The sequence below is a fragment of the Cygnus olor genome, chromosome 1 (assembly GCF_009769625.2).
Source record: "Cygnus olor isolate bCygOlo1 chromosome 1, bCygOlo1.pri.v2, whole genome shotgun sequence".
In the NCBI taxonomy this organism is placed as follows: Eukaryota; Metazoa; Chordata; class Aves; order Anseriformes; family Anatidae; genus Cygnus; species Cygnus olor.
This window is the reverse complement of record NC_049169.1, coordinates 176879975-176906820: the sequence shown is the minus strand read 5'-3', so window position 1 is coordinate 176906820 and position 26846 is coordinate 176879975. Positions and strand designations below refer to the sequence as shown.

Below are 26846 nucleotides of genomic sequence, written 5' to 3'. Positions count from 1 at the left end.
TCTGATCAGACGTAGGGTGACCAGGTTACTTTCTCTCCCAGCCTTTGAGAATACTGGCCTGTCCAATATATGCTTTATTCACTGCCACTTCTCATTTCCTACAATTCAGCTAAAGTTCAGGTGACCATTACAGTGAATCAGTGGAGTGTTTTCTCTCAAATTCATTGTGCTCTGTGCTCAGCCTGTACTCAGCATGCACCAGAACATCACTGAACCGTACCTTTAAAGTGCACATTAAGAACTGGTAGCTGTGAGGACTGCACTCTAGGTATCCAAAAATTCTGGGTTCTGAATTTCTCCTTTTGATTTGTGATTAAATTGTTGAATAGTGAACTTTTATATATCTGGTGTCTCGTAGCGTAGACTTCCTCTGTGGATAGGAACAAGTTACCTTGCAATCTCTTGATGCAATTTCTCCATCTGTAAACATTTAGGTCATTGTGCATTTGGCAGCGTTAGACTGAAACTGCTGTGGGTTTCTGTGTTTTTTGTGGCACCTGCTGCAGAGGGAGGTGCCAGTCCACAAGTCCCAACTACCGGGACAGAGAGACCACAGTACTAAAATGCTGTAGCAGTACCAGTACAGTTTCTTGGTGTAGATAAGGAGAAAGAAGGGTGCAAGAGTTGAGGTGCTAGCTTCAGATTTGGATGAAGGTTGGTTCAAGTGTCACCTTTTGTACACATGCAGTTGATTTTGGGCATATGGCTGGGGTGTTCATGCCATGTTTGTGAATGGGATTATTAATATTTCCTTCCTCCAAAGACACCTGAGGTTAAATATGTTGCAAAGCTTGAGATACTCAGATCCTACGGAACCAAAGGGGAAAGGGGAGTTCTTTAAATCTGATTTTTATCCAGTTGTAAGCCAGAGTCTTCCCTTCAGCCTGAAGAAGACCCAAGCCTGTGTGTGCTGAGGGCAGGGATGTGGTCTCTCCCTTGTAGCCTTGGTGAGGAGTTACAGCATCTCCAGCAGCTTTAGGAATGGCACCGTGCGTCCCATGTCACGGGGGACTCTCTAGGCTTCCCTGTGGTGGCCTGGTGTGTAACAGAAGCAAAATGGAAAACGGTTTTTAAATCAAGAGCCTCTGTCCCCTTCTTTGTCTGAATAATATTTTCTCCTTCCCCAACCCCCATCCAAAAAAGAAAGCTGAAAAGAGGCACAAACCTCCCTCGCAGTAGGCCCCTTTGAGACTGAAATGTCTCTGTGTTTCAGGTGGGTCAGCATGCCTCCAGAGCGCCTCTCAGGCCTGCCGTCGCACCTGGGGCAGTTGTAGCCGAGAACTTAACAGTCTCCCTTTTGCACACATGTAGCTTTCAAGGCCGGAGAAGAAGGAGGGACAGCACTTACCCAGCTGGGGGTGAGAAGAGAAGAGGCTCCTTCAGGGGCCACACATGAGGCCGGCAGAAATGGAAGCCACATCCAGGACCGCGCTGCCCGCTCGACCACACCGCTCCCCTTCAGCACGTGTGGCTGTGGGAGCCAGGGCCAACGAAAGCTTGAAAATTTGATCACGCGTTATTTATTTATTTGTGCAGCGTTAACTTTTTCTGCTGGTTGGTTCCACCGCCCGCTTCGCTGTGCGGCTACGCAAATATTTGCGCTGGGAAATAGTGGGGGGAGTAGCTCGGTGTGAGCAATATGCGGCCGGGATGGAGGGTAAAAGCTGTTTGAATTGGCTTTGGCCACGCTGTTGGTCAGTGTCTAGCTGTGTCTTTTGGGCAAATGATGGTCTGAATTTCATAGAGATACTCATCGCAGCAATGGGCAAGGTCACTTCTCTAAGCCAGAATCATAAAGATCTGATACAGTAGTAGGGATGAACATCCACCTGCATTATCTCTTGCTAAATATTTTTGCTTTTTGTATGAGCTTTTAAAAATATATATATTGCTTCCAGATTTAACCTAGAAACAGCAAAATGTTTGCATAGTTTGTGGTCATACATCACTACGAATGATTTTTCAATTTGGTTGATTGCCTGGATAAGACTCTTACTTTTTTTTTTTCCCCTGTAAAACATAACTATTAGACTTTCTTTAATAATTAAAATGGTGCTCTCCCTGTGTCTATGTTAGTGTCCTTGTAACTGCTGAGCAGCTGGTCAGATTTCTCCCCTCAGAGCCCCATGATTTCTAAAGGGTTTTGCAGTGCTAGAAACAAATACTTTCAGAAGTAAGATTATATTAGAATGAAGTTGCTGGAGAGAGGGAAAAATACATCTGTCACAAGTGGTGGAAAATATACAGTGACTAAAATAACGTTGTGGTGTTTCCTCCATGTGGTTTCTTTTTTCACCCGAGAAATACAAATGAAGACACATTTTGATAAAGAGCTGTAGTGAAGCTACGTGAGTAGTGACTTAAGTGATAACTACTTGGTAAATCATAGAAGAAAAAAACAAAATCTGCTGCTGCTCTGCTTGCTGTTGTTTTCTTCATGTCTGCCTTTAAAGTAGACTGCAAAATAATGGGATAAAATACATTTAATAAAATAATACCTGCATATCTGTTCCTTAAACAGTAAACTGGAAGCCACTTTTGCCTTTGAGTGCCATGAAGATATTGTAGGGACTGAATTAACTGCAAGTAAAACTGGAATTTTCTTCTCAGTTACTGAACACGGCCAGTAGTCGGAGATATTAATGTCCCTAAGACAACGAGTTTTGCTCAGTGAATCACCTGTTGGACTAACATTTATTACCAGGGGGTGTTTAATTACAGCAGCATTTACTCATATTGGGAGTTTTTTCCATTTGTTTGCTAGAGGCAGCTTAAGGCTTTTCGCCTGTCTTTGTACAAGTGTGCAAAGTCACCTCTGTTGCCTTCTTTCCTCCCCTGCTTCCCAACCCAGCTTCTCGCCTTCTGGTTACCCCCTCCTGTCTGCATGGTTTGGGGTCTGTGCCATGCCATCCCTATGCTTCATGGTTCTCAAGTGGCACATTGGACTCTGTCCTTCTGGAAATCAGGTGTATAGTGGAAGATGAATGCGCTTGCTAGCCTGCAAACCTTGCTTGTGCTTACCCTTCCCACCAACGCAAGATGGAAAGAAGCCTGTCCTGACCCTCCATGCAGTAATTTACAGGGTGACTTTCTGCCAGGCCTTTCCGTGTGCTTATTGTATTCATAAGCCCCATCCACAGCCCTCGCGTTGCCTTCCTCTGCATGTTGGGTGGCTTGGAGCATGGGTGTGTTGATTGGGTCCTTATTTCGCACCACATTTGGGTTAGGAAGATGAGGAATATGTTGGAAATTCACTGAGATATTCTCAGTCCCCAGGTGTTGAGGTGCTACATGGGTGAGGAGCATGTAAGAAATTCACCAAGATACTCTCAAAAGCCTGAGTGACATGGACGCCACTGCTCTCGCTGACTTGATGAAAAATGGTACGGGGACTGTGTTCCCCTAGCTGATTTGGGGTCCTCCCCAGGTTATATTTTTCTGGGGTTCATCACGAGCACTGGGGCGGCTACCAACTATGGGATGTCCCACAGCCACTTCTTTGTCACGAGGGTGGCTGGGGCAGGACGTGGGGCAAGGACACGGCTTTGGGGACAAGGAAGGGGGAGCTGGGGGGGCGAAAAGGGCCTTCTGCCCTGGGGACAGGACACATGCGGGGACCAAGCGGGGCGCGAAGGCCGCACCTGCCCGGCGGGGCACACAAGGCGCCGAAGCCCGGGTCGTCGCCGCCACCTGCGGGCCGAGCCCGGCCGAGAGGCGGCCGCCGCCCGGGGCGTGCCGAGCCCTGCCGAGCCCAGCCGCGCCGCCCGGCCCCGCGGTGAGTCACCGGCCGGGGCCCGGGCACCACTTCCCCCCCTTTCGTCAGGAGCCATTTTAAGTGCATGGAGCTGCGGGGCGGCCCGGCGGTACGTGCTGGGCTGGGCTGGGGCGGGCGGGGGGAGCGCTGCCAGCTCCTCCGAGCGGGGCCGGGGGGGGGGGGGAAGGAGAGCTCCCCGCTGACAGGGCGGCCTGTGGGGGGGGGGGAGAGACGGAGCTGCGGATGAAAGCAGCGCTCGGGAGGGGAGCACTGTGGAGCGGCCGTAGTTCTGCGTGTCCCTCTGGCTGTTTCGGTGCTTTCCAGAATATGACAGTTTTGGAAGTGTTTGTGATTTTTAATGCGTGTTAGGCGTGCTGTCTGTCGCCTTTGGGACGTGTCAGGGTCTGGGCGCTGGCCGTGCGGTATGCGCGATCCTCGCGTTTGGAAGCGCGCTGCACGTCAAGGCGGACCCGCTGGGCAAGCGGGGTCCCAGGTGGTTCGGGCGAGGTTTTGGATACCAGCACCGTGGCTTTGAGCACCTTTGCTGTGCCGACACCTTCCCGGTGTCATCCCGAGCTGCCCCAAAATGGCAGGCTCGGAGGGGCCGAAGGTGGGTCGCTCTTGACGCCCGGCTGCAGGTCTCCTTCTGCCCAAGCAACCTCTGCGTGCTACTAAAATACAGGAGGTTAAATCCCGTCGCCCCGAAAAATGGGCAGGTGCTCGCTCTTCCCCTGGGAATTACTAGGAAATGATAATAATGGGGATCGCGCGTGTGGCAGAGGGACCGAGCACTTAAAAAATGGGGTTAGCGGTGGTTGAAGTGGACCGGGAAAGTCCCCGAGGTGGTTGTGCTGTGTCGAATTACTTTTCAGCTTTCAGTGGAGGAAAAATACCTTGATACTCTTAATTATATACTTCTGGACTCTTGTGGACGAATGAGTGTTCCCACCTTGTTCGCAGCTGAGCAGAAATGTATGCTAATATCTTTAGAAATTTGGTTTGAGTAGATAACTTTGGACCCCGTATGTCAGCCTCTCAGTTGAGAAACAGAGCCAAATGTCTTCTGAAAATGCAGTGACAGGGAACTCAAACTCTTACGCAGAGGGAGATACTTCCCAGTTTCGTTTGCTGTCTGAAGCCTGTATCTGACAGCATAATGGAGTCTTGCTTAATGCTGTAATTGGTTACAGGGGAGGGAGGGAGAGAGGCAACCATTAAATAAGTGGTCATGTTTGGGGTGAGACGGTCTCTTATCTTCAGTCCTTTCCAGCTACTGCCTGTATCTTCCTTCTGCACCTTACGGTATGGTGTGTTTTTACTGTCTTTTGATTTTACGTTTTGCATTTTTTCTGTCTTAAAGCAACATTTTTTTTGCGAGGGCTTTGGGAATTTACTTGGTGCATTGTTTCACTCTGAAACATCCATGGAGGAAACGATAAAGCTACAGTGGAACCACTTGGAAAAAAAATGTTTTCAGTAGATGGTAGAAGTTTCTTACTGAAGAATTCTTTAAGAGATTTGCATCTTCCGTGTTTTTTTTCGTCATGAGTTTTATTTTCGGACCTTAGGACCGAGGTAACGATTGTCTGCCGCGCTCGCAGCCGACAGAGCGTGAGCCTCCCTTTCCTTACCTCTTTCCTCCACTTCTTTTTTTTTTTGTGTACCGGACCCCATCAAGACAGCCAGCCTCAACATTTCAGCTATCCTGTCCTAAGTCGGCTCCCAAGTCGCAGCTGCTTATCTTGGGCAGAACGTTTTTTCTGTGCTAAAGGGTGAGTAGCTGCCGCTGCTTTCTCTTGAGCAGGTCTTTGTGGAGGAGCAGTTCCTCTTTGAAGGCAAAGCTGCCATGTTCAGGCCGTCTTGCTGCCGTGCGAGGGCTACACCAGAACTACAGAAGCATTTGGGGTGCAGTGGTGGAGTTAGGAAGAGCGATTTGAAATTCCTCTGAGCCTGACAGATATCAGCTTGAACAGGTCTCCTTCTGGCAGGCAGATAAGCAGGTTAGAAGTGAACAAGAAATGGCATTAGCTTTTGTTGATTTTTATAGCTGAAGCCTACATTTGATTCTGTCTCAGGAACAAAAAACAACACCTCTTTTCTCCCCTACTCCCCCCTTCCTAAGGCAGGGATCTTTCTATTTGGATTGAATTTGTGGTTGATGAAAGATGAGCCATGGGAGCGGTATCATTAGATGCCAATTAGCTTGGACATTATTTCCAGGCCCATGTTTTTACAGAAATGCCTGTTTTCTAATGTGCTCTTTTTTTTTTTCTTTTTTTTTAATCTATTGACTAATAAAATTGCCAAGTCCATGATCTTAGCACTCAAACAAGAGGAGAAAAAAAAAAAAAGCACAGATTTTAAGAATGTTGCTGGCCTGGTATAGCCTGATGTTTCAGTATTGCTACAAACTCATGCTTCGGTGGTGTGCTTTCCTCTTTGGACACTTGTGTGCTTAAGAAAAATGCAAAAGGTGTATGTATACCTTTTTCTTTCATTTCAGCAGAGCTGCGTTCAAGGGTGGGGACTACAGTCGACCTGTACTAGGTGAGCTGCTAGCAAAGACTTTGTAACATAAATTCAGGATTTACCTTTATATCAGATAAGAAGCTTTGATCTCCAAAACAGCTTTCACTTCTTGCAAGCGTTAGTAAAAGTTTCTCGATTTCCCTGGCAGATTTTGTTGTTTTCACTGACAGTTTTGGTAACTCTCTTGAGTTTTGTTGGGTGTGCGAAGAGCTGCAAGAACTTTCCTCCTCTGGAGTGATTCAGTAGAGGAGTGGCAGGAGGTGGAGTTCATGTTTCCAGCCGTGGTTATGCCCTGCTCCGTGAGCGCCGAAACTTAGCTACGATATACCAGTGATTTACCGTCCTTATCCTTTTAATGCCACTGATGTGCTTTAGAGATTATTTGCTTTCTTAAATCTTATTTAAATGTTCCTTCCCGGATAAAGCGTTTGAGAGACTATACGTACTGAAATTTGAGGTCTTTTGCTTATCGAAAGTCTGCAGCAGCAATGTGAAATGCTCTGGACTTTCTCCCTCTCCTGACATGAAGGGGCTGATCTCTGGAGAGGTACAAATGATTTATTCTTCAATATAGGTCTGGCTTCAGGCAAAGCCCCCAGCTGTGTCAGTCTGTGTGCTAACGGGATCCCATTAGATAGGGACTGAAGTTTGTGCATGCTTACCTTGATGTGTTTTAGGCCTTGAATACCTAACAGCTATCTTTAGTGATGAATTGTGCAGGCCTTTATCTGTCCTTAAAGAGATCAGTCACCTTGGGTCACAGGTGACTTTTGGTTGGGTTAAGATTTGAATGTGAAAACGATGGCATTTTGTTAGCCTCTGAACAACCTTCAGTCCTCAAACCTGGATGTACAACCTTTTTTTCATGTATCTTGGAGAAATTTTTTACAGCTCAGCTCATTTGCTAGGAATAAGGATAGCAAATACATAGGTTGGAAACTGTGGGAAGGAGTTGTTTTTAGATGGATTGAATGTCACTGTCTGCTTCTATAATTAGATGTTTTAGACTATTTCTAGAACACCCTATATTTAGCTAATCATCAACATTTCTGTGTGAATATACCGGATATATTTTTTTTATTTTGAAGGGAATGTTTTGCACTTCTTGAGTGGTTACTGTTAACGTACTGTCTCCTGACTTCATTTGGGAGCTTCTTTCACGTTTACCTAATTTGTCTTCTTGCGTGGTGGTGGTTTGACTTCTGAAGTGAGCTCAGTATAAATGTTTTGCCATACAAGACTTTTTCAGAATGGAAGAGAGGGGGTGAGCTGCATTCAAATTGCGTCAGCTCCTGAAAGAAAAAGAGCATATGAATGTATATTGTGGCTGCACATATTGTTTCAGCATTCTGTATGTTTTTCCAGAATTACTTACGTTTCTCATGGGGTATTTTGACGCTTAATGAAACTGACAGGTTGGGAGAAAGCTACTTTGCTTTTACAAGCTTTGTATCAAGTCACTTCTGCTGTTCTCCAGTTCCAAGTTATCTCGGTGTTTGTTCAGTTTTATATTGCAGCCAGGGAAAGAAACGGCAAAATGCGATTGTGAAACTACGGTTACGACTTGTGATACCTAGGGCTGACCACTGTCAGGGAATTAATGTTTAACTTGGTCTTCCACCGAGACTCAATTTCAAGTTAAAAGCAAGTTGACAAGGATACTGTTAGTTTTCTCCTCTGTGTGCGTGCCCCGTGTGCCCTGCTAGATAGTTTTGGAGCGAGAGAGCAGTTTCCCAAGACTGCCGTGGCACGGTTTGTTTTTAGTGGGCGTTGTCTCTCCAACCAGAAGAAGACCCTCTGAGGAACAGCTTTCTTGAAAACTGTGTCTTGAAGGCACCAGGACCTGCACGTTGCCTGCTGAAGGCAGAATCTGGCCTGACATATTCCTGGGAGGTGGTTGTTAACGTTATCCACTCCCTTTCTCTGGGTAGGTTTGCTGTTTCGTGCTGTTATTTTTTCCCTCTCCAGAGCCTCTGTAAGCTATTTGCTCTCCGTAGCTATTCAAAAATTGTAACAATGCCTGTAAAATAAGCATGGGAGCTGAACGAGGGTATTAGCTATCAAGAAAATAATTTAAACATTTACATGTTGTGGAGCAGAGAGTGTGGCAAACCTACACAAATTGCAAGAATTTGCTCTGCTGGCCACAGGCACCTCTAAACCAGCTCGTGGAGAACTGTAAGCTCAGCAGGGCTCTCCAGATGCTTTCCCTGGTTTTGGTATTCAGAGAGTGGAATCCTGCCTTTTTTTTGTTTTAAATACTTCTGTTTATTTCAAAAAGAGAAAAGAAGGAACTGTGGAGAGGAAGTGTCTGTTTGGGGACTTTTTTTCTTTCCAAAAGGTGGTTTAGACATATGAATGAAAATGAAACTTTCTGTGTTGAGAAACAGCAGTCAGGCAAACTTGAAACTAGGTAGAGCTTGTAGCTTTTTAAAAAAATACCAAACCTTTTCAAATTGAAAAGTGTATTTCTTCCACTATCAGCTAAAGGCAACATTGAAAAAGTTGTTTTTGAAGCAACTAAGAGAAGTAAAATTTTGTCTGATGGAGCTGCAGTGTAGAGAGCCAGTAATTCAGGCCGTATAAAAATGGACTGGGGAGGAGGGGGTGTCCTGAGGAAAACTGAGAAGATAATTACCATTGGTAGAAAAATGTCCTAAATGTGCACTTCTGGTAATTATATATGTTTTAGGTAATATAATATTCAACCATTTGTTTTTCTAAAAAGCTAATTGTCTTTTAATATGAACCCTCAAACGAGCTGTATTAAATGGTGCTTCAATGGCAATGGACTAGAAATAATTCTCAACAGTAACAAATGTCAGAAAACCTTTGCCAAGCTGCAAAGCAAGGACTCCATGTTAAAAATAACAGGGATAGTTACAGAAAAGATGCAATAGTTTCTAAGCCATGTAGTAGAAAGGATGTATTTTGTGTATTGATTCTGGTGTTAGCAACGTTTAAAGCTTCTCTTACACATGCCCTGTCTTCAGATGAACTTAGGAAACATTTTATTAGCTTGTGCTGCCAGACTTTGTAAACGCCTGAAAGGAGCTGTGACACCGTTATATTGATATACTGGGATTTAAAGCCTCTGCATTTGAGGACAAAGACAGTAGCAGTTGCTAGCTGCAAGGAGCTAGCTGGGTAAAATAACTGCTGCCTTGTGAGGAGAGACCCAAGGCCACCGATCCTGATCTCTGTGTGGTGCGTGGGTGTGAACTGACGGGTTTCTCCTGCGTCCCCTTGCATGCCTGTTTAAAAAAATAAAAAAAAAATAAAAATCAGCGGGAAGGTTTGGTGAGTTCATTTGTGCTGCTTTAAATGAGAACCTCTAGGTGAGGTGAAATCAGGAAAAAAGAAGACTGTGTGGGGAAAGCAGCTCGTTTAAGTGAAGGCTGGCAGAGGGTGCGTTTGGAGAACCTCTTGTTGTGCTGTCTGTCGTGAACGAGCTCGGTGCCTGCAGCCTGGCTGGGGAAGTGATGCTAGTGCTCGCTGCTGTCTCTGGTGTCTTCACAGCTTGTGTTTACCAGGCTTACGTGCACGTCAAATGTGCTTGGACCTGACCCCAGCTGCTCGTTTTTACTCATAACTGAAGGTTACGTGCGTAACCACCCCGGTCGCTTCTCAGCACGGCCCGTTAAACCCACGCAGCGGTGCTTCAAGTGGATGTGCCCTGAAGCGCAGAAGGGAGCCTTGGACAGAGCGAGTTTTACTCAGGTAACGACCTGTCCTGGAGGTGATGGGCTGTAAACCCTTACACCTCCCCTTCAGCAAGGTGGCATTTGCTGCGGCCTTTAGCTTCTTGACTCAACAGCAGGTTGAGCTAAAGTTGGGATTTAAACTCTAGACATGTGTTTTTGTGTGCATGCAAACTTGCACCAGTTTAATTTGTTTCAAACTTAGCTTTAGGTAGCTGTTAGAGGTGGGCATGGCTGTGCCTAGGTTGAGGCTGTGGGACTACCCTTGCAGCTGCCTCCTTGCCGCTTGGGTGTACCACCTTCTTTTTTCCCTCTGTGATACCATAGGTTTTACCCCGTGTTTTATTGCCCTCCCCTCCCATCCACGCTCTGAACTGTTCGGGTGAGCAATACCTTATCTGGTTCGGCTAAAACCAGCCACGTTAGCAAATGAGAGTTCGTGCCATGCAAAGTTGCTTGGCTCGTTGGCTGAAGCAGGCTGGGACTGATTTAGGAGCGGTGGAGCCAGGCGTTTTGTGGGATTTTTTGTAAGATGGGGCTGAAAAATAAGGGAGAGGAGGAACTAGCACAATTTTCTTTGGGACAGGGCAATTGTCTGCAGCAAAAGCTTCAGTGAAGAGATCATTTTGTGAAGAAATCCCTGTGTACCCCATTTTTAAACCATTAAAAGCTTGTTTTCCTAATGAATTGTCTGAACCCTACATCTAGATCCTTCTGGTTGAGAGGAGTTTGTTCACTGATAAATTAGGTTTTGTTGAAAAATTATGTAGTGGGGTAAGTCTTGGTAATATAAACTGGGAAGAAAAGTTTTTTGCGTGTTTGTTGGGGAACGTGTAAATAAAAGTCTGAAACATTTTGGGTGGAGAGTGAAGCTTGGTCTTTTTTGTTCCTTTTCTTTCTGGGAGAAGAGGGGGAAGGAAAGACGGGGTTGAGAACTGTGCTGCTGCAGCTTTCTGAAAGAATGTTGTTAACATCTTGCTTTGTTAAAAATATTCTAGTTATTCCTGTCTGCTAAATCGGGTTATTGAAATGAAATGATGACCTTTGCTCTGAGCCTGAAACAGTCTGAGAGAAAAGCAGGTGTTGGGGAAGATCAAAGCTTTTACCTCGGCTAGAAAACGTGAAGATAGATCTGAAGCTCCAAAGATGCTATATTCTTGCAAGGACTATGAAAACTGGGAAGAATTTGAAAAGTTGATTATGGTCAGTTGCCAAGAGCAATGCCACGATAAATTATTAACTCATTGCACTGTACTGCCTCGTAGTGCAAACAGTTATAAGCTGGTTACTGTGCTCTGCTCGGTAAGTCAACACTGTAAAAAATTCCTTGGTTATCTGGAAAATGTCTTCTTTGGGATGTTTATCAAAGGGACACCATAGGATTAAAAGTCATGTTTCCTTCTGTTGAAGGCGGAAAGAGAAATCCATGAATGCAGTTGGTTTCTTGTTGCCTGGGGAAGGCTGGTCAGTGGATGTCGCCTTGCTTGGTTTCGCTTTTGCTCCTCTCTCTACGTGGTGCTTCGCTGAGGCGCGATTCCTCCTACCTACCCGGAAAAACACAGCGGGAGCAAGGCAGTCAGCTTAGTACTTTTGGAGGCACAAAACAAGTTGACTCAGAGCTGTTTTGCAGGAAAAGCAGTTCTGTGGAGACCACTCCTCGCTTCTTAGCTGTAACCGAGATAGCTGAAGAAATGTCTAAGCAGGCTGTTTGGAGCATCGTGGTGGTGCCTTGCTGCTGGCACGCAGCAGCTGCTTCAAGGAATGCGTTTTCAACTTTGTAAGAATTAAGGAATCCTGATTTCTGCTTTGCTTCCTCGATTTTTACAAATGTAGGTACCACAACATTGTCCTTCCTGATTTTTGTTAAAACACACAAACCTTGAAAATTTAGACAGTCTTTAGTTGCCCCAAAATGAAAATGACTCATAAAAGAACACTCTTACCGTTATTCTAGCTCTATACTTGTGTTACGTTAAATTTTGGTTAATTTAATAGTGTATAAGCAATATACTTTGCGTTATGCTTAGTTACATGCTTGTGTTATGCGAGTACAGTATACCATGAAAATAACGACGTACGAAACTCTTTAAATGTTTGCTGTAATATCTGTGGTTCGTTAGCAGGGCACAGATGAACTTTCAGGGTTAAAAAGAATATCCAGCTTGAGAGTAAACCATTGCTGGATCAGTGTCAACATCTGCCACCCCAGTTTTGTTAGGAAAACACTGAATCCTGCCAGTACATGTTGCAAGATATGACCAACGTGACTTACAAACTAAGAAGCAAATCTATAAAATGCTGTTGGCTACATAGTATTGTTGGAATCTGAGATGGAAAATACTTCTTTTTTTTTTTTTCAGTCCTCTTCTAAGTCCTTTTGCCAATCCAGCAAAATTTAGTAAGGTTCAGATCATGCTGCAAGGCTTTCTTTTTGTTCAGAAAGGCTTTTGAGCAACCATTACTTTGTACGGTTTTTACTTTGTTGGCTGTTCAGGGTTACTTGAGTATTTGACAGGGGACTTGTGTCAGAAGTGGACTTAAATGCTTCAGAAGCAAGCTTCTGCTATGCGTTTTTCCTTAGGCTTTCTCTTAGTTTCTGATGGGCCCTGTCTAGGGCTTCTTCTGACTTTCAAGGACATGAATGGATCAGGGCCCACGACATGGAGGGATGTAGTCTTGCCTTGGTCACAGAGCTTAGATGGAGACACATGAAAGCTGGGGACAAAGCAGGCTCTGTCAAAGGAACCTAGTTACAGAACAGCGTTCTAGTTAAAATCAGGAGATCTTGGAGCCTGGTTGTCTTTAAGAAATAGCAAAGCACTGGCTTTGAGATGGCTGCTCTTCTAAAAGTGCCAGTCACCATCTGAATGCAGTTTTACTCAGGAACTGTTCTGAGATGGGGATGGAGAGCACCTTGGGGTGGAAAACCTTGGTTCCATAAAGGGTAAAATGCCAGAAGCTCCAAGAAGTCCAGTTAAGACTTTTTTGGTTTGTTTGTTTGTTTTAACTGCTTCTGAATTTACACAGAAAATGCTCTTGGACCATATCAGTAGGTGGTAGTTAACTCTCCTAGATATCCACCAGCTACTTTAAGCCTCAACTGAACACACAAGTGATATGTTTTCTACTGCGTTAGTGGGCGACCCTGCAGAGATGTGAAAACTGAGCTCAAAACTGGTTTTGCTACCGCTGTGACAAAAAAGATGACCGCTCGTGAAGGAAGGATATGAGGCCATCTTGATAGTTTCTCACCGTACCTGGAGGGATAGTTTTTTGGGCTGGCTAAGGAGATGTTTTCTGACAGACTACGTTATGGGGCTATCTGGGGCAGAGCAGAAGACTGCTTTAGAGAGAGGCTGAACATAGGATGTTGCTTCTCTCATAAATACCGCCAAAACCAGATCCTGCACTGTTCAGGAGTTTCTGCTTTTTGCTGAAACTTTGCGGTGTCTAGCAGTTGATTCTTTGCTTCCTTAAGCCGTGTTAACTCTTGTGCTTATCCTGTTGGTACTCAGTGGTTCCTCAGCATTTCAGTTTTATGGAAGGTAGAGGTGGTAATGGTAGGAAAGCCCTGCAGATCACCCAGCGTGTCCCCTTTTGTAGGACAGGACGGTCCCGTGAGGGAGACCTGCTGGTGCCGTGTTTGGCAGCGTGCTGTCTGCCCTTGGTTGTGGTTCGTCTCTGAAGGTTTCTGCTGGTTTGCTTGTTCACCTAAACCCAGCAACTTGGTTTCTTGATGGCTTAAAAGAGTGCTTGAGGAAGGCCAAACGTCAAAGGGTACAGGCATGGTTGTGAGTTGTCCTGGGCTGTGGTGGACAAGAACTTGTAGCCAGCCTTTTACACCGTGCGTTGGAGCCCTACAGGGGCCATGTTGTGACAAGCACAGCCTCATTACTTTCCCCTCCCTCCAGCTGACCAACTCTACGTATTTCACTTTTCACTCCTTGAGGCGCGGGCACCTCTTATTCCACTTTTTATTTTTCTGGAAGGAGTCTCCGAGTTCCTCCTCCCCGTGTGAGGCAGCGGAGCCCCGTCAGGAGGCCGGGCCCGGCCGGGGGAGCTGGAGCCGGAGGCGCGCTGAGGAAACGCTTGTCGCGCTGAGGAAACGCTTGTCGCTCAGCCCGGGTATCGCCGTCTGTGCTTCCTGTCAGTTAAACCACGAGCCGGGGGGCAGATGCTCCCAGAGATGACTCCGCTTTCTGGCCTGGACGGCCATTGTGCAAGCAAACCGGCTCCTCGAGAACGTACTCAGGGCCGCGCGCGCTCATGATTTTAATTGCCTGTGCGAGACCCTTATTTAGATACCTGAGAGTAAAGATCAGGATTTAATTGGTTCAGGAGAAAGCAGGGCTTGAACTCTTGAGGTGTAAACTGTAAAATAGTAACTAGGGGAGCTACAGTTGAGCAGGGAGAGCTGGGGTCCAGTATTTTTTTTTCCACTACCACCACTGTAGGAGTTTTGAAATGTGTTGGAGAAACAGAAGGATTGAACGTGAAATCACAGGATTTCATGAATGTCTTTCTGGGCAGATAATTGCTATCTTTCTCAGCTTGGTGAGTTTTTATTGTAAGATCCAGTAATCTTTAGAATATGTATATATATATATATATTCATTCTAACTCACTTGAGGGTCCATTTCTGAGGAATTTCTGGCTTCCAGTTATTACATGTGTATTCTGAAATTAAAAAAAAAAACAAAACAACAACAGAAAAAACACATTCAAAAGTGTATTTTAATAGATATAATATTTTTATCTGCATCTCATGATTACTAAAGATAAGTGTATTATTACAATGTAGTTACTTTATTGACGCTAGAGCCCTAAAAATATCTTCCTCTGCATCAGATTTTAGAGAACTGAGTACTCCACACGTCAAAATTATATTAGAACTGAAACCGGGCAGGTTAGTTTCAGCCATTTTGACTGATTTGACGCTCTTTTCTTCCGCATGTGATGGTCTAACTCCCAGAATGTTTGTGTTTTTATTTTTTCAACTGTTTATATGTTGATTAGCCAGCCATGAGTAGAGGTTTCTTTGCTGCACGATGAAATGTTTCTGTGTTACCTGCTCTTTACATTAGAGGCCTTTAGTCTGAGAGGTTCATCCTCTGGATGGCAGAGAGGAAGGTTGTAGGGGTGGTAAGGTGAGATAGATAAGGACTTTTTTTTTCCTTTGCTTTTTCTTCCCTGCCTTCCCTTGGGCTATGAATCAATAGGCACCGCTTGTAGCTCACAATGGTGTCTTGACCCCAGGGATGCAGCGTCTGGTCCCTTGAGTTTCTGCAGGACCAGGAGCCAGGACGACAATTCTAAAAATCCAAATTTTTGCCTCTGTGAAAGGCACCAGCTCTCGCGTTCCTAACATAGTTGTGCTGGAAGCCTTACTCAGCAACAAGATGCTTGTGCTGATCTCTCTTTCGGTTAGTTTTGAGCACTACTTTTCTTCGGACTGTGGTGTTGGAGAGGAAAGATGCAAATGGGGTATGCAGCCCTGGAGGGCACATGTAGGAAAGCCTCCAAGAACCTCTGCCTGAAGCTTATGGTACCTTGACAGAAGGCATGGTGGTGGTGTGTGTGTTTATCTTCCCAGCCACAATTCTGAAATTAATTCATTGCAACTCTGATCACAGCAAACCACGGCTGGTTGGAAACTGAGACTTTGCAATCAGACAAATCAGCCTTCGTAATCATAATTAGATCAAATGTTAGGTGAGAAAAAAAAAAGAAAAAGGAGGCTGGGGGACAAGTGAAGGGATGGATTAGAAAATATGTAAAGCAACCTCCTCCTGTATTACCTTGTTTATGGTACCAGTTGATCTTCCACTTTAACTTCAGCTTTCCCTTCTTTGTTTTGCTTTGTTTGTTTGTTTGTTCCACCCCTAACTCTGTACAGGTTCGATGTCGTGCTGGGAAAGGAAAGGGTAGGGTAGAAGTGGTAGGTAAAAGGCTTTTTTCCATCTCAGGTTTCTATGATAATTTGCAAGTTTTCATGTCAGAGCTGAGGTCTGGACCGTAATAACAAGCCTGTGTTGCTGGCCCATAACCAGTGGAGAAAACTGAGCTCTCCAGGAGATGCAGCCCACCTTCTGTCCCGTTGTCTACAGAGGAAACTCAGAGCAACCGAGGTCCTTTCTTAAGGAGGTACTTGAGTTTCTTGGAAGTCATGTGAATGGAGAAGATTTGAGGTCAGGGGAGGAGAACCCTGCGTGTGTACACATTCGCATGCTTGCGTGAGTAAGGGTGAGGAATATGCCTTGTAAGCCCTTACAAGAAGAGCGGTCACCTGCTGGTCCTACAAGCTGCGTAGCAAAATCTTGATGAGCCTGTGCGCCGTAATATCTGTTTTACTCGTTCTCCAGAGCTGAGGGGAGGTGGAAAGAGAGCTCCAGGAACCCTTCATGAGCTGGAGGCTGCGGTGAGGTTGCACAGCTTTCAGCTGCAGGACGAGACCGAGTTGGACGCGCAGCCCAGCCCAGGGTGACGGGGCGATCCCCTGCTTTCCCCAGGTGGTTTGGTTCCCCCTGGCCCTGCTGCCCACCTTCCCCCTGCAGCTGGGGCATTGTGGGGTCCCACGGGAGGAGCCACGGCTGCGCAGCACAGGGATGCATGCAGCGCAGGGACACACGCAGCAGCCGTTCCCTATTTAGTTCTGCAAAAGACTCAGGAACTTGAGTGATGAAATGAGGAAGAGGTGAGGCTTGAATTTCTCTCCACCTGCTTTGCGGGGGCTCTGAAACTTTCCGAAATACCCAGGTTTTGTAGGTCTTTTCATGCCACGCTCGTAAATTTCTGCGTCTAGTTCATTAGCACTGAATTCCCGTGTCTCCTCGGAGCAGGTGTGTGCTCATACGTGAGTGACTTGGGCTTCAGAGCAAACCTTTCCCCAGACGTTACGAAATACTGACCTGTCCAGACGCTGCCTTCCCTGGAGGGACCTTTGCAGACCCCGCTCCTTTTCCACATAACTCTTAGGAGAAATCTTTCTGCTTTTATTATATTAATCTTGTTGGACTTTGACTCACGTTTTGTCGCTGTTTAAAACCCCACAGTGGGAATTGTTAGTCTAGCAACAAGCCAGGAGAGAATTTATATTCTCTTAATAGCCAAGTTCACCGCTTTGAAATTCCCCAGACAAATAGTCTCCCTTCCTAATCCCACCCTATCCAAATACTTTAGAACATAAAATGTAAGCTACGCTATAAGAAGAAAACTTCTCAAATGGCATGAGAGTATTAGTTTCTCTCTTACCCTACATAGTTGCGTAGCTAATGTATTTTTTATTTACTGTAAGCATCGTGAAGCACGTGAGTTTTCAGAGTAATACGAGTGGATACAGGGCATTTTGGAGTATATTAAAATCGGCAGTTTGAAAAGCACTATTTGATATAATTATGGGCTGAGTGGGTGTTTTTCCCTGCTATAACTGTGTAAGCACTCTCGTGCCTTGCATAGGTTTTAAAGGTGTGATTTTTAGGTGGAGTATTCTGCATTTGGTGCTTTACCTAAAGTTTTTCTGCGGACATTTCAGTGAATCAGATCTGCCACGTGTTGTGTCCTGGCTAGATGTTCAGAAATGCCCGTGTTCTTTGTCTTGTTAATGCTCCTTCTCCCTCTGCTCCAATTCAGACAGCCCGATTGATCTAACCCAGCAGCAGCTTTTGGGAAACAGCGATGCTGAACAAGTAGGTTATCTTGGAAAACAGCACAGGTGTTGGGTGAACGTCCGGCATAGCAAGCACCTGGAAGCTGGACACAGTTGATTACCTTGTTAAAAAGTGGCTGAAAGGAGACAAACGCATGGGAGTGGGAAGTGAGAGAAGCATAGGAGTGTTTTCCTCTCAGAACAGCCTTCTTAACAAAGTATATCAAGAGAGCTAATGTTGAAGATGCTGATAGGGGAAAGGAGGAAGGATTACAATGAAGCTCGAGTGGAGGAGATAAAAGCCAAACCTACAGTCTCGGTAGGAATCGGGAGGAAGTCTCAGGAAGTTTTAGGCAGGGTTGTTCTGGTCCTTTTTCTGGGTACAGTAGTGAAAGGTGTATTCGGTGTGGCTCAGCTGGATGGGATTATCTGGCTAACCTGCACACAGAGCGCTTCGTGCGTGCCGTGCGGCTCCACACCCGTACGTAGCTGGCTGTCCAATAACAAGGTGGTTTGTGTACCAAACAAGTTACAGCGAGAGCCTGGGGTTTTTGGTTTGTTTTTGAAGTCCCTCTGGCTATGTAACGCTCACTCTTTCTAACCAAGGCCGTGTCTCTCCCTCATTTTCAGTGTGCACTGGTGCTTCTTCATAGCCGTTTCCAATGTCAGGTTCAGTTTTAAACTAACGTTTTGAGAGCATTCTTGGAGTTCAGAGCAAACTGCTTGGCAGGTGACTTTGCTCCCTTTCCTGCATACTCCGGGAGAGTTCACTAATCGTGTTTACTTGAGCATATCTGGAGTATTTTCTTACTTCTTGCCTTCTTCCGTGGTGAGCTGTGGCCAGGAACGCAAGTACAGGTTACCCATGCAGAAAGCACGTACGAGTCAGGGCCGTGACTCATTGTGCTCAGGGAAAACGTGCAGTTTCAGCCTTCTAACCCAAATGCCTCTGAGCCCTTCAGCCTGTGAGTTTAAAAGCTCAGCTCCCCCATTTTATCTTTTTCACTCCTTTTAAATATTTTTTTAGATTTGTTGCTGATACGAGTTGCGGCTATGGTGATCCTAGAATATGACAAATGAGAAATCAGGTGGAAGAGTTAACCTTAAAAACCAGTAACAGGCCCGATGCCTTGATTTAGGAGACAAGCGTGAAACAGCTGGGTTGTTTTGGTGTCCTGTTTGGAAGAACGTAACAGTCATGGCTTAAAAGAACTCTTCTTAATGAATGCTTAATGAGTAAAAGTACATGATTAAGCAAAAATGAAGCTGAATGCACTCATGCTCAAAAAAGCAGTTACATTAGAAAAGACAAACTGGAGGAAAAAAAATGCGGGGAGGGGGAACATGCTTGCCTGACCTGGAGGTTACTGGGAGGGTATTCATGGAGTCTGACTGAAATCTCTTACTTCCCTGTTTACAGCTGTCTCTTATCAATTTACCTGACTGTAGGTATGGTTTAGTACTTTGCACCTCTTCTTATGCTACTTTTCATTCCTGTTTCTACAGGCTTTTTTGAATCAAGTATTTCTGCTTGTGGAATGGTAGGAGGTGTTGACACGCACTCTTGGGTGTTGGTTGTTTTTTTTTTTTTTGGTTTGGTTTGCTTTTATTTATTTGTTTTGAATGTGTATGGAAGCTTGGTGCAAACACCAGCTTTGTGATTTTGGCAAAGTAGGATATTTGGCTAATTTTTCTGAGAGATTTGTTGACTGAGATGTGTTTTTCTTGTCCCAGCCTCATAACTCCATGCTAATAACAGCGCTGGATTCTCCAAACCCTTACAAATAAAACTGTCAGGGTACTACTTGTGTCATGTCACTCATCAAACTCTTTCGGAAAGATCTTATGTGACGAATTAATGCCCATGGTTGTGGCTGAAGGGGTGACAACACGGACTTACAGGGGTATACAGAGAAGCTCTGCTGTACCTGACTGCAGCCTGGAGAAAGCAGATCACCTCTTGCTTTGCGCAGGGAACTTCACCCGTGAATTCCTGTGGTATAATCCCTGTAAATGCATGTCGGAGTGCTTTGTGTATTGTTTAGTAAAGTTAAGTGAGGATCTGTGTGACAAATAGATTAAAAAGCTTCAAACACAGTTTGCAACAGTGTGTTTTAACGGATAAGTTCTAAAATCAGATGTTTCTATCTATATTTTACCCACATGTCGTAGTTAACCACAATGCTCACTGAAACGTGAGTGTAAGTGCTCTTCTAAATCTGGAGCCAGAATCTCCCAAAGACTGAAACACTCGTTTAACAACTTGCTAAGAAAGGAGCTTATGGCAAGTGTTAGTCGTGCTGCTTTGGGATCTGTGCTCTGCCATCTATCAGCACGAGCTCTGGTAGACTTTTGCTTTGTTTTGCTTCTGATCAGGTCTGTGAATCTTGTCTGAAGGGTTAAAAAGTTGCTTAAGTAAAGATTTAGGTTAAACAAACGAGCAAATAATGCTCTGCTTGAGCATTTCATTCACTCTCTCTTGTGTAGTGTAGGTGGCAGGAGGTTACCCTATATTGTTTGCTTTAGTGAAACGGACCGCGTGTCCCAGCATGGAAGCTGTGTGGTGTTCATATACAAAAGCAAAGGTACCTGTCATGCAAGAATACATTAAACAAAACAAAACTGACACCTTGCACAGCCCTCTGAAGCCTCAACACCACCGCTGATGCTCGCAGGGATGGCCAAGCATCTTGCGTGAATGCTGAGCTGTGCTGTGGAGAAATTGCTGCTGCTTTTTTCCCACATCGTGTGGTTTTAACTCGCTGCCTTGAGCGTCTAGACTGCAGACCCTACACCGTGGCAATGGGATTAGCAGCACGTGCTCCAGAAAGGGAAGATGGGCTGGAAGTCCTCACGGAGAAGGTGCAGGAGCCGAGCCCAGAGCAGCACCACGTCCTCGTGGGGCAGCGGGAAGCCCGCAGTGGTGGAAGAGCTGCGGGCTGGCAGCGCCTTCTGCCAGCACCCTGCCCGTCACGTGCTGGCAAAGCGTTCGCCTGCCTCCTGCTCCAGCAGCGGGGGCTGCAGGCAGAGGAGGAATTAGTGTAATTAGATTATCTCGAGCCCAGAACAAGTCATTTGGGGTTTCTGCGAGGGATGTTTCCTGAGGTGGTGGGAACTATTAAAGTAAGTAGTGAGTGCTTGCGGGCCCTGGCTCTTGGTTGAGGGGGCATAAATCTCTTTGCTGCTTGCTTTCTGAGCTTGTTCTTGCAGGCTTTTCAGAGCCTCCGCTCTCAGAGCAGCCTGCCTGTTTCATAAAGTCCATAAAGCAAAATCTAACGCCGTCCCCTAGCTGTCAGGTAAGAAGGAAAAATGACTCCTCTGATGCAAATATTGTTTTACATGATATGTTCGAGAATAAAGGCTGCTCTATTTGGCAGCAGGGGTTAACCACCGAGGGCAGCAGGTACAGGCAGACTTAGGTATGTGATATGTTTGACTGTTTTGCAAGGTGCTGTAAATGTTGGCTCCGTGTAATCTGATAGCAGGGTAGGACAGGCGAGCTTAATGGAGGAAAATAGAGAGCAATGTAAAAGAACTGGAAATTCAAGTCTAGCTGACTAATAACAGCCCGCTCCAGAGGGTTTTTGACTGTTGATACTGCTGACAGCTGACAGTGAGCGAGAAGCAAACGGCAGAAATATTGCCTAATGTGCCCTGTATTCAGACAGGTTCTTTAGAGGCGCTGCAGAGGTAAGAATATTTACCTTTCTGAACCTGGGCAGGTCTGCTGGATGCAGCCGTGACCAGACCCAGCACTGACACGAGTGAGATGCCACGCTGCGGCTTGGAAGTGCTCGGGGAAGGGGACGCTTCAGCGAGTTCTGCTTGGGTTAGTTTGTGCCCCTTGTTCGTTGGTTTCAATCAATTAAATCAAATTTAGATATCTGAAACAGATTCTGAAGAAGTTTTCCCCCGTGCTTAAAACATACCGAGGTGAATCACAGAGCTTTCCTGTGGCGTTTTGGGATTATTTAAATATTTTGTTTGTTGTGCCTGACTGTCCACGTTGGAATAGTTAAAAATAAACAAACTGGAAGAAACAAAAGCCACAAAATGCTAAAAATCTCTGTTGAAAAAGTTAGAACAGAGATGGTCCCCAAGCCTGGTCCTATGGCATCTTCTGCAGGACACCGAAGAAGCCCAGTGAGGGTTTCAGTGATGGATCTACAGTTACCAGTGCTTGACTGCAAAAGGCCATCTGCAGTAAGAAACTTTTGACTTGCAACTCATCTCTGCTGTCCTTTGGTCAGTTTTTCCCCCCTTTAATATATATACATTTTGTGTGCACTTATATTTCTTTTTTTTTTTTTTTTAAAAAAAAAAGTCTACATCTGTGGCTAGCTGAAAAAAGAGGGAGGTTTTTTTTTTTAGTAAACTGGACTCTTTCCTCCAGGTGATCTAAAAACAACGACTGCATTACTAATTTGTGGAGAAAGTAATTTTCAGAGGCCGGCTGACAGCTTTATGTCAGTATTTGGTCCGGACTGGCAACTGGTAGTTTGTGAAGCTCGGCATCCAGCCAAAGCAATTAGCTTTAGTTTCCCCTGATCTTTCTTCCTCCCACCGCCACCTCTTTATTCTCCTGCGTGCCTGTGTTAATCAAAGCAGCACGATCTCTTGGGGTCAAGCAGCTCTTCCCTCGTACACCCCCTTTGACAAGTTTGTCTCATATCCTGGTTTAGCTGTCTTGGAGCTCAGCCCTTCGGCTGTCTCTATACCAGGACGCTTTCCCTTTTAAAATCAGTGAGATTTCACATATCTGAAGCTCTCATTATGGTTGCTTCAGGATCGTGGTCTTAATTCTCCTTAAAAGGTGCTATTAAATGCCAGAAACTGCCTGAGAGTGCCTTTGCAAACGTTTGTTCGGCGTCACTGGAATAATTCTCTTGGTTTACAGGAATTTCTGATCCAGATTTGGGGTTTTATCATTTTACAACTTTTCTCTATCCTTTTTAAACCCCTTTTTGAGATTTTGTGCAATGCGAAAACTGCTAAGAAATCGTCTAATGTTATTTATTAATATTGGTAAATTGGTTATGGTATGACAACACATAGAAACAGTCCTGTCTCTGCAGATTTTCTATCGGATAAAATAACCCATGTTATTTGGATGTTACAGGCGAGGAAGTAATTAGAGATCTTTTGTTTTCCTTTGTCTACATGGTTAGTATCACTTACCTCTCGATGAGCTGCACTGTGCAGACACCTGCGGTGTCGTCTCAGACTTGCAGTCCATCTATTCTGGTTTTGGAGCGTTTGATTTTTATTTTATTTCTCCTCATGGAGAATATGTGAATCCGGAAGTGACCGGTTACAATGAAAAAAAAGTACTGCTTGAGGAGATGTGTGGTGGAAATCTGCATTACTGGAAGTTTGCCTCGTCTTGTGACAGGTCTTTTTCGTTTGGTTTAAAAAGAAATCCTTATGTAATGCAACTGATCTGTTCTAATTAAGTCGATCTGTGTTTATAATTTTACTAAGCTTTTGATTTCTGTCATAGCTGTAGGAAGAAGTTTGACCACGTACACCTAGACTGATACATTTTTTATTGCTTTCCTTTCATCTGTTCAAACCCCGTTCCTTCCCGACTTAACTGCGTGTCTCCTTGTTCTCATTTTATCAAGTGGGAAGTACCAGCACCTTATTTTTTTCCTTCTCTTTACCAGTAGTGATGAATTGGCTACAAAGGCAGAATCCAAGCGATGCCCAAGTGTTTTGGTCCCCAGCCTCTGCGTTTACTGGAGATTACCACGCAGGTTGCGCATCAGCCAAAAGAGAAGCAGACCTTTGCTATGCACATGACTGTCTTAAGCTGGCTCTTGGATCCACATTACAGCGTCACGCTTCTGAAAGCGTTCGTCGTAGCACAAGCATCTGATGTTTGGTAGGATAAGAGACCGTGAGATAGCCCCTTGCAGAGAAGTTCTTAGAAAGACTGGCAGTCGTACCGGCAGTGGCCAGGAAGCGCGGTGCCACAGCACGTTTGTGGCCAGCGTTTTTCAAGTGCTGAAGGCCTGATGTGCGCATATTCTTCTCCCCTTCGTGGCAGTAATTACGCGCAGATATAAGCCTGTGCAAGAGTGACCTGTTGGTGCTTCTTTGCACCAACAGGAAGGTCTGGGGGCTTTCATTTTTTTCACCCCATCATTTGGGGAGGAAGGGAGGCTGGCGCTGTGACGTCTCTTCTCCCTAAGCTTCTCATTGCATCATGCACCAGGCCTATGGAAAACTGAGATTCGGTTATTTTCTTACCAGGAGGATAAGGAAGGGGGAAGAGAGAGGGTTTGGACCCTTGCTCCCCCCCGGGATGCCTGAGCTCCCTTGCCTTAGGGTGACTTACAGCTGACTTTTCCTGTTGAGTCCTGTTCTGCTTTTTAAAAGCAAACTTTTTGTGGAGAAGCGACAAAGCCCCAGCCTGGTTGCCCGATCAGACTCGGGAGGCTCAGCCTTTATTTTAGCAGGTGTTCAGATGCTTTAGTCCGAGCTCGAGAGCTGCAGCAGCGGAGCTGGGGAGGGCCTTCCTCACCTCAATATCTTATAACTTGCTGTTTGGGATCAAACCCTCTAAAGCAGATTGATTTTGCTGGTTGCAGCATACATGGATTATTTCCACAGTACTCTGTGTCCGCACACCTACGCAGATTTGGGGTTACCTTTTCACCTGGAGCATGAGGATCCAGATGAAGCACAACTTCCTTAAAACTTCCCAGCACTGTTCCGCTATGGTGCTTGTGTGGAGGGCTGCTGTACAGCAGCTGTGTTACATAAAGGTGCTAAATAAACGGGACTCGATGTTACAAGTATCGGGGAACACGGGTTATAGGAAAAGGAAGGTTTTCAGGGGTGGGGGAGTCCGTAAACAATGCTGAAGTCGTTATTGTTAACAGTCCGGAAAGGAATCTCGCCTTGTGTTAAATGGTCAGCCTAACAGAGGTTGTTGCCAGAGAAAAAGAAATGGGAAAAAAAAAAAAAAAAAGATGCTCATTGAAAATGTGATGAGTTTGTGACAGCGTAGAAGAACTTGGTAATTGCATTTGTGCTTTCTGCCCTCTGTGGAGTAAGCGTAGGCTTTTATTTGACGTTTAGGGAAGGGGGGTTCGTTTCGCTTCCCCTATGTTGACTGAATTGTGCGCCAATTTTTTTTTCTATTTCTATGATTTATTATGTTTAACAGACGAACCCTCTTACTCCGTGTCCTCCCTCCTGTATGTGTACCGAGAGCCCGTGGTGACATAGGCTGCTTTCCTGCCCGGCTGCAGAACAGGCATTTATTGATAGCGGAGATTCCTTTGTCCAGGCTCAGCAAAGGTCACCCTGCTGGCTTTGATTATGTCAGCTGCTTTTTGCACAGCTTCCCCTAGGCAGTGTGGGTGCTTTCGGAAGATCTCAGAATGTTCCTTAAGTTGTTGCTTTCCTTCCTCCCTGATAGCCTCACCATGTTGTTTTCCTATCTTCTTCGGTTTGTGTCAGCACTCGAAGTGTTGTGCCGTCAGAAACGTCTCATGCCGAGTAACAGATCTTTAACGTGTTCTTCCTCCTTGTCGTTTTGCTGGCTACAGATGCTCAGGGTCTAAGAGCAGGGTTCAAAGCTCCAGTTCTGTGCGATTTGTTGGTGGTGCTGCTGCCCAGGGATAGCCAACCTGTGAAGGCTGCCCCAGTGGATGGTGTTGCTAGCAGTTGTGCTCGGCGTGGATAAAGAAGGCCATCGGGGGGTTGGGACTTGCGTTATGAAGATTGCGAAATCATTTGGCTTGCTTTCCTTTTTATGAAAACCAGACTTCGTGATCTATTGCTTGTGTAGTATCTTAAGAAGGTGCAATCCTACAAGGAGAGGACGGGCTCTGGCTTGATCTGTGCTTAACCTCCACTGGCAGAAAGGAATTAGCACAGGGAGCAGCCAGGTGCTTGCCTGACCTCCCCCCAAGCGTGTTCATACCAAAATCTCCAGGTGTGATACCTTTATTCTTCCCCTTCATTGACTCCTGTCTTCCTCCTGCACCCAACGTGTTGTTGAGGAAGGGCTCCAGCTTTGCATTTCTGGTAAGTCCCAGCGGTGACACTTCTGGGCTAGAGCTGATGCTGAAGACTGAAATTCACTGGGGAGTTTCAGTCATAAGGCGTTTGACCCTGTGCTGAACAAGTAGAGCTGTTTGAGCAGTAAGTCAGGATTCAAATCCGCATTTGATCGAGCAGCTAAGCTTGTTCTTAATTCCAACGTGTGAACGATGTGCCTCATTGCACTAAAAGGGCAGTGCAGGATGATTACTGTTGTCTTCGGTAACCCTAGGTGGGACTGGATCCAGCCAGCAGCTTGCTGGAGGAGCCCTTAGTACCAAGACGTGAGCCTTCTGGTTTTATATCTGAGCTTCTTGTGCAAATGTTTGGGTTTGTTCCTGGCACTTTGATGCCTCTACCTCTCCAGTGTGCCGCCGTCTTACTTGAGCGCTCTGCGTTGTACTCGAGTGCTAAGGCAGCAGGGGTTGTGCCTGCTGATGTTGTCAGGAGTTGAAGGAGAAAATGCAGATCTGTTATCTCCACGTCAGAGCCTAGCTGCAGGCTAGGGAGCGCTGCCTTTAGCAGCAGGGCAACTTAGGGACCAAAAATGCTTGTTTTTGGGAGGCATTTCCTACCAGCTTTGCTGAATTGGCCAAAGAGCGATCGGGTGAAGTGAAGGGTACGTGTAGGGAGGAGTGGTTGGGAAAGCGCTTGTGATATCTAGCCCAAAAGTCCTACAGGGCATCTTCTGGGATATCGGAGAAGGAATGTAAGGGTTAAAGCATCTCAACGTGCTTTTGGACAGCCTGATCGAGGGGGTGGTTTCGAGATGTTGTAATACTTCGAGGAGGGGAATTTTCAGAGGGATTGACATCATTTATTCATGGGCTCAGTTTTAAGGATTAAGGAAGAGGCGTTTATTGATTTAAGGTGTTTATTGATATCTCCGTGTCTTAATATTGCTTTAATATAATAAGTTCCTGCGACAAAAAGTTAGTAAAAGCAAACATTTGTTCTGAGGTTCTGAAAATTCGATGCAAATGTTATGGTAATGTATACTGGGTCCCCTTTCTCCCAGGACTAATTGTATGTAGTCGAGCTTGTTGTGCGCGCGAATACAATTTATACATTTTGTGCTGTGTGCAAATAACTTATTTGCTGTTCACAGATGTACGTCAAATCAGACAGGGAGGTCAGTGGTATTATATAGCCAAAACAATAG

General features: G+C 45.5%; 1 protein-coding gene across 7 annotated transcripts in view; it reads left to right on the top strand.

Moving 5' to 3' along the window:
• Window positions 1-26846, top strand: part of ELF1 (E74 like ETS transcription factor 1) — an 88224-nt gene that overhangs the window by 18682 nt on the left and 42696 nt on the right. The window contains exon 1 of one of the 7 annotated variants that reach the window (XM_040540972.1): window positions 3733-3863. The exons of 2 other annotated variants lie outside the window; for them this stretch is intronic. The gene's annotated coding sequence lies outside the window, so the exon portion shown is untranslated. Of the gene's footprint in view, window positions 1-3732; window positions 3864-3984; window positions 5527-9807; window positions 10004-21438; window positions 21459-26846 lie in introns of those variants that run through there. 4 more of the 7 variants (XM_040541001.1, XM_040540981.1, XM_040540996.1 and 1 more) reach the window with 4 other exon arrangements.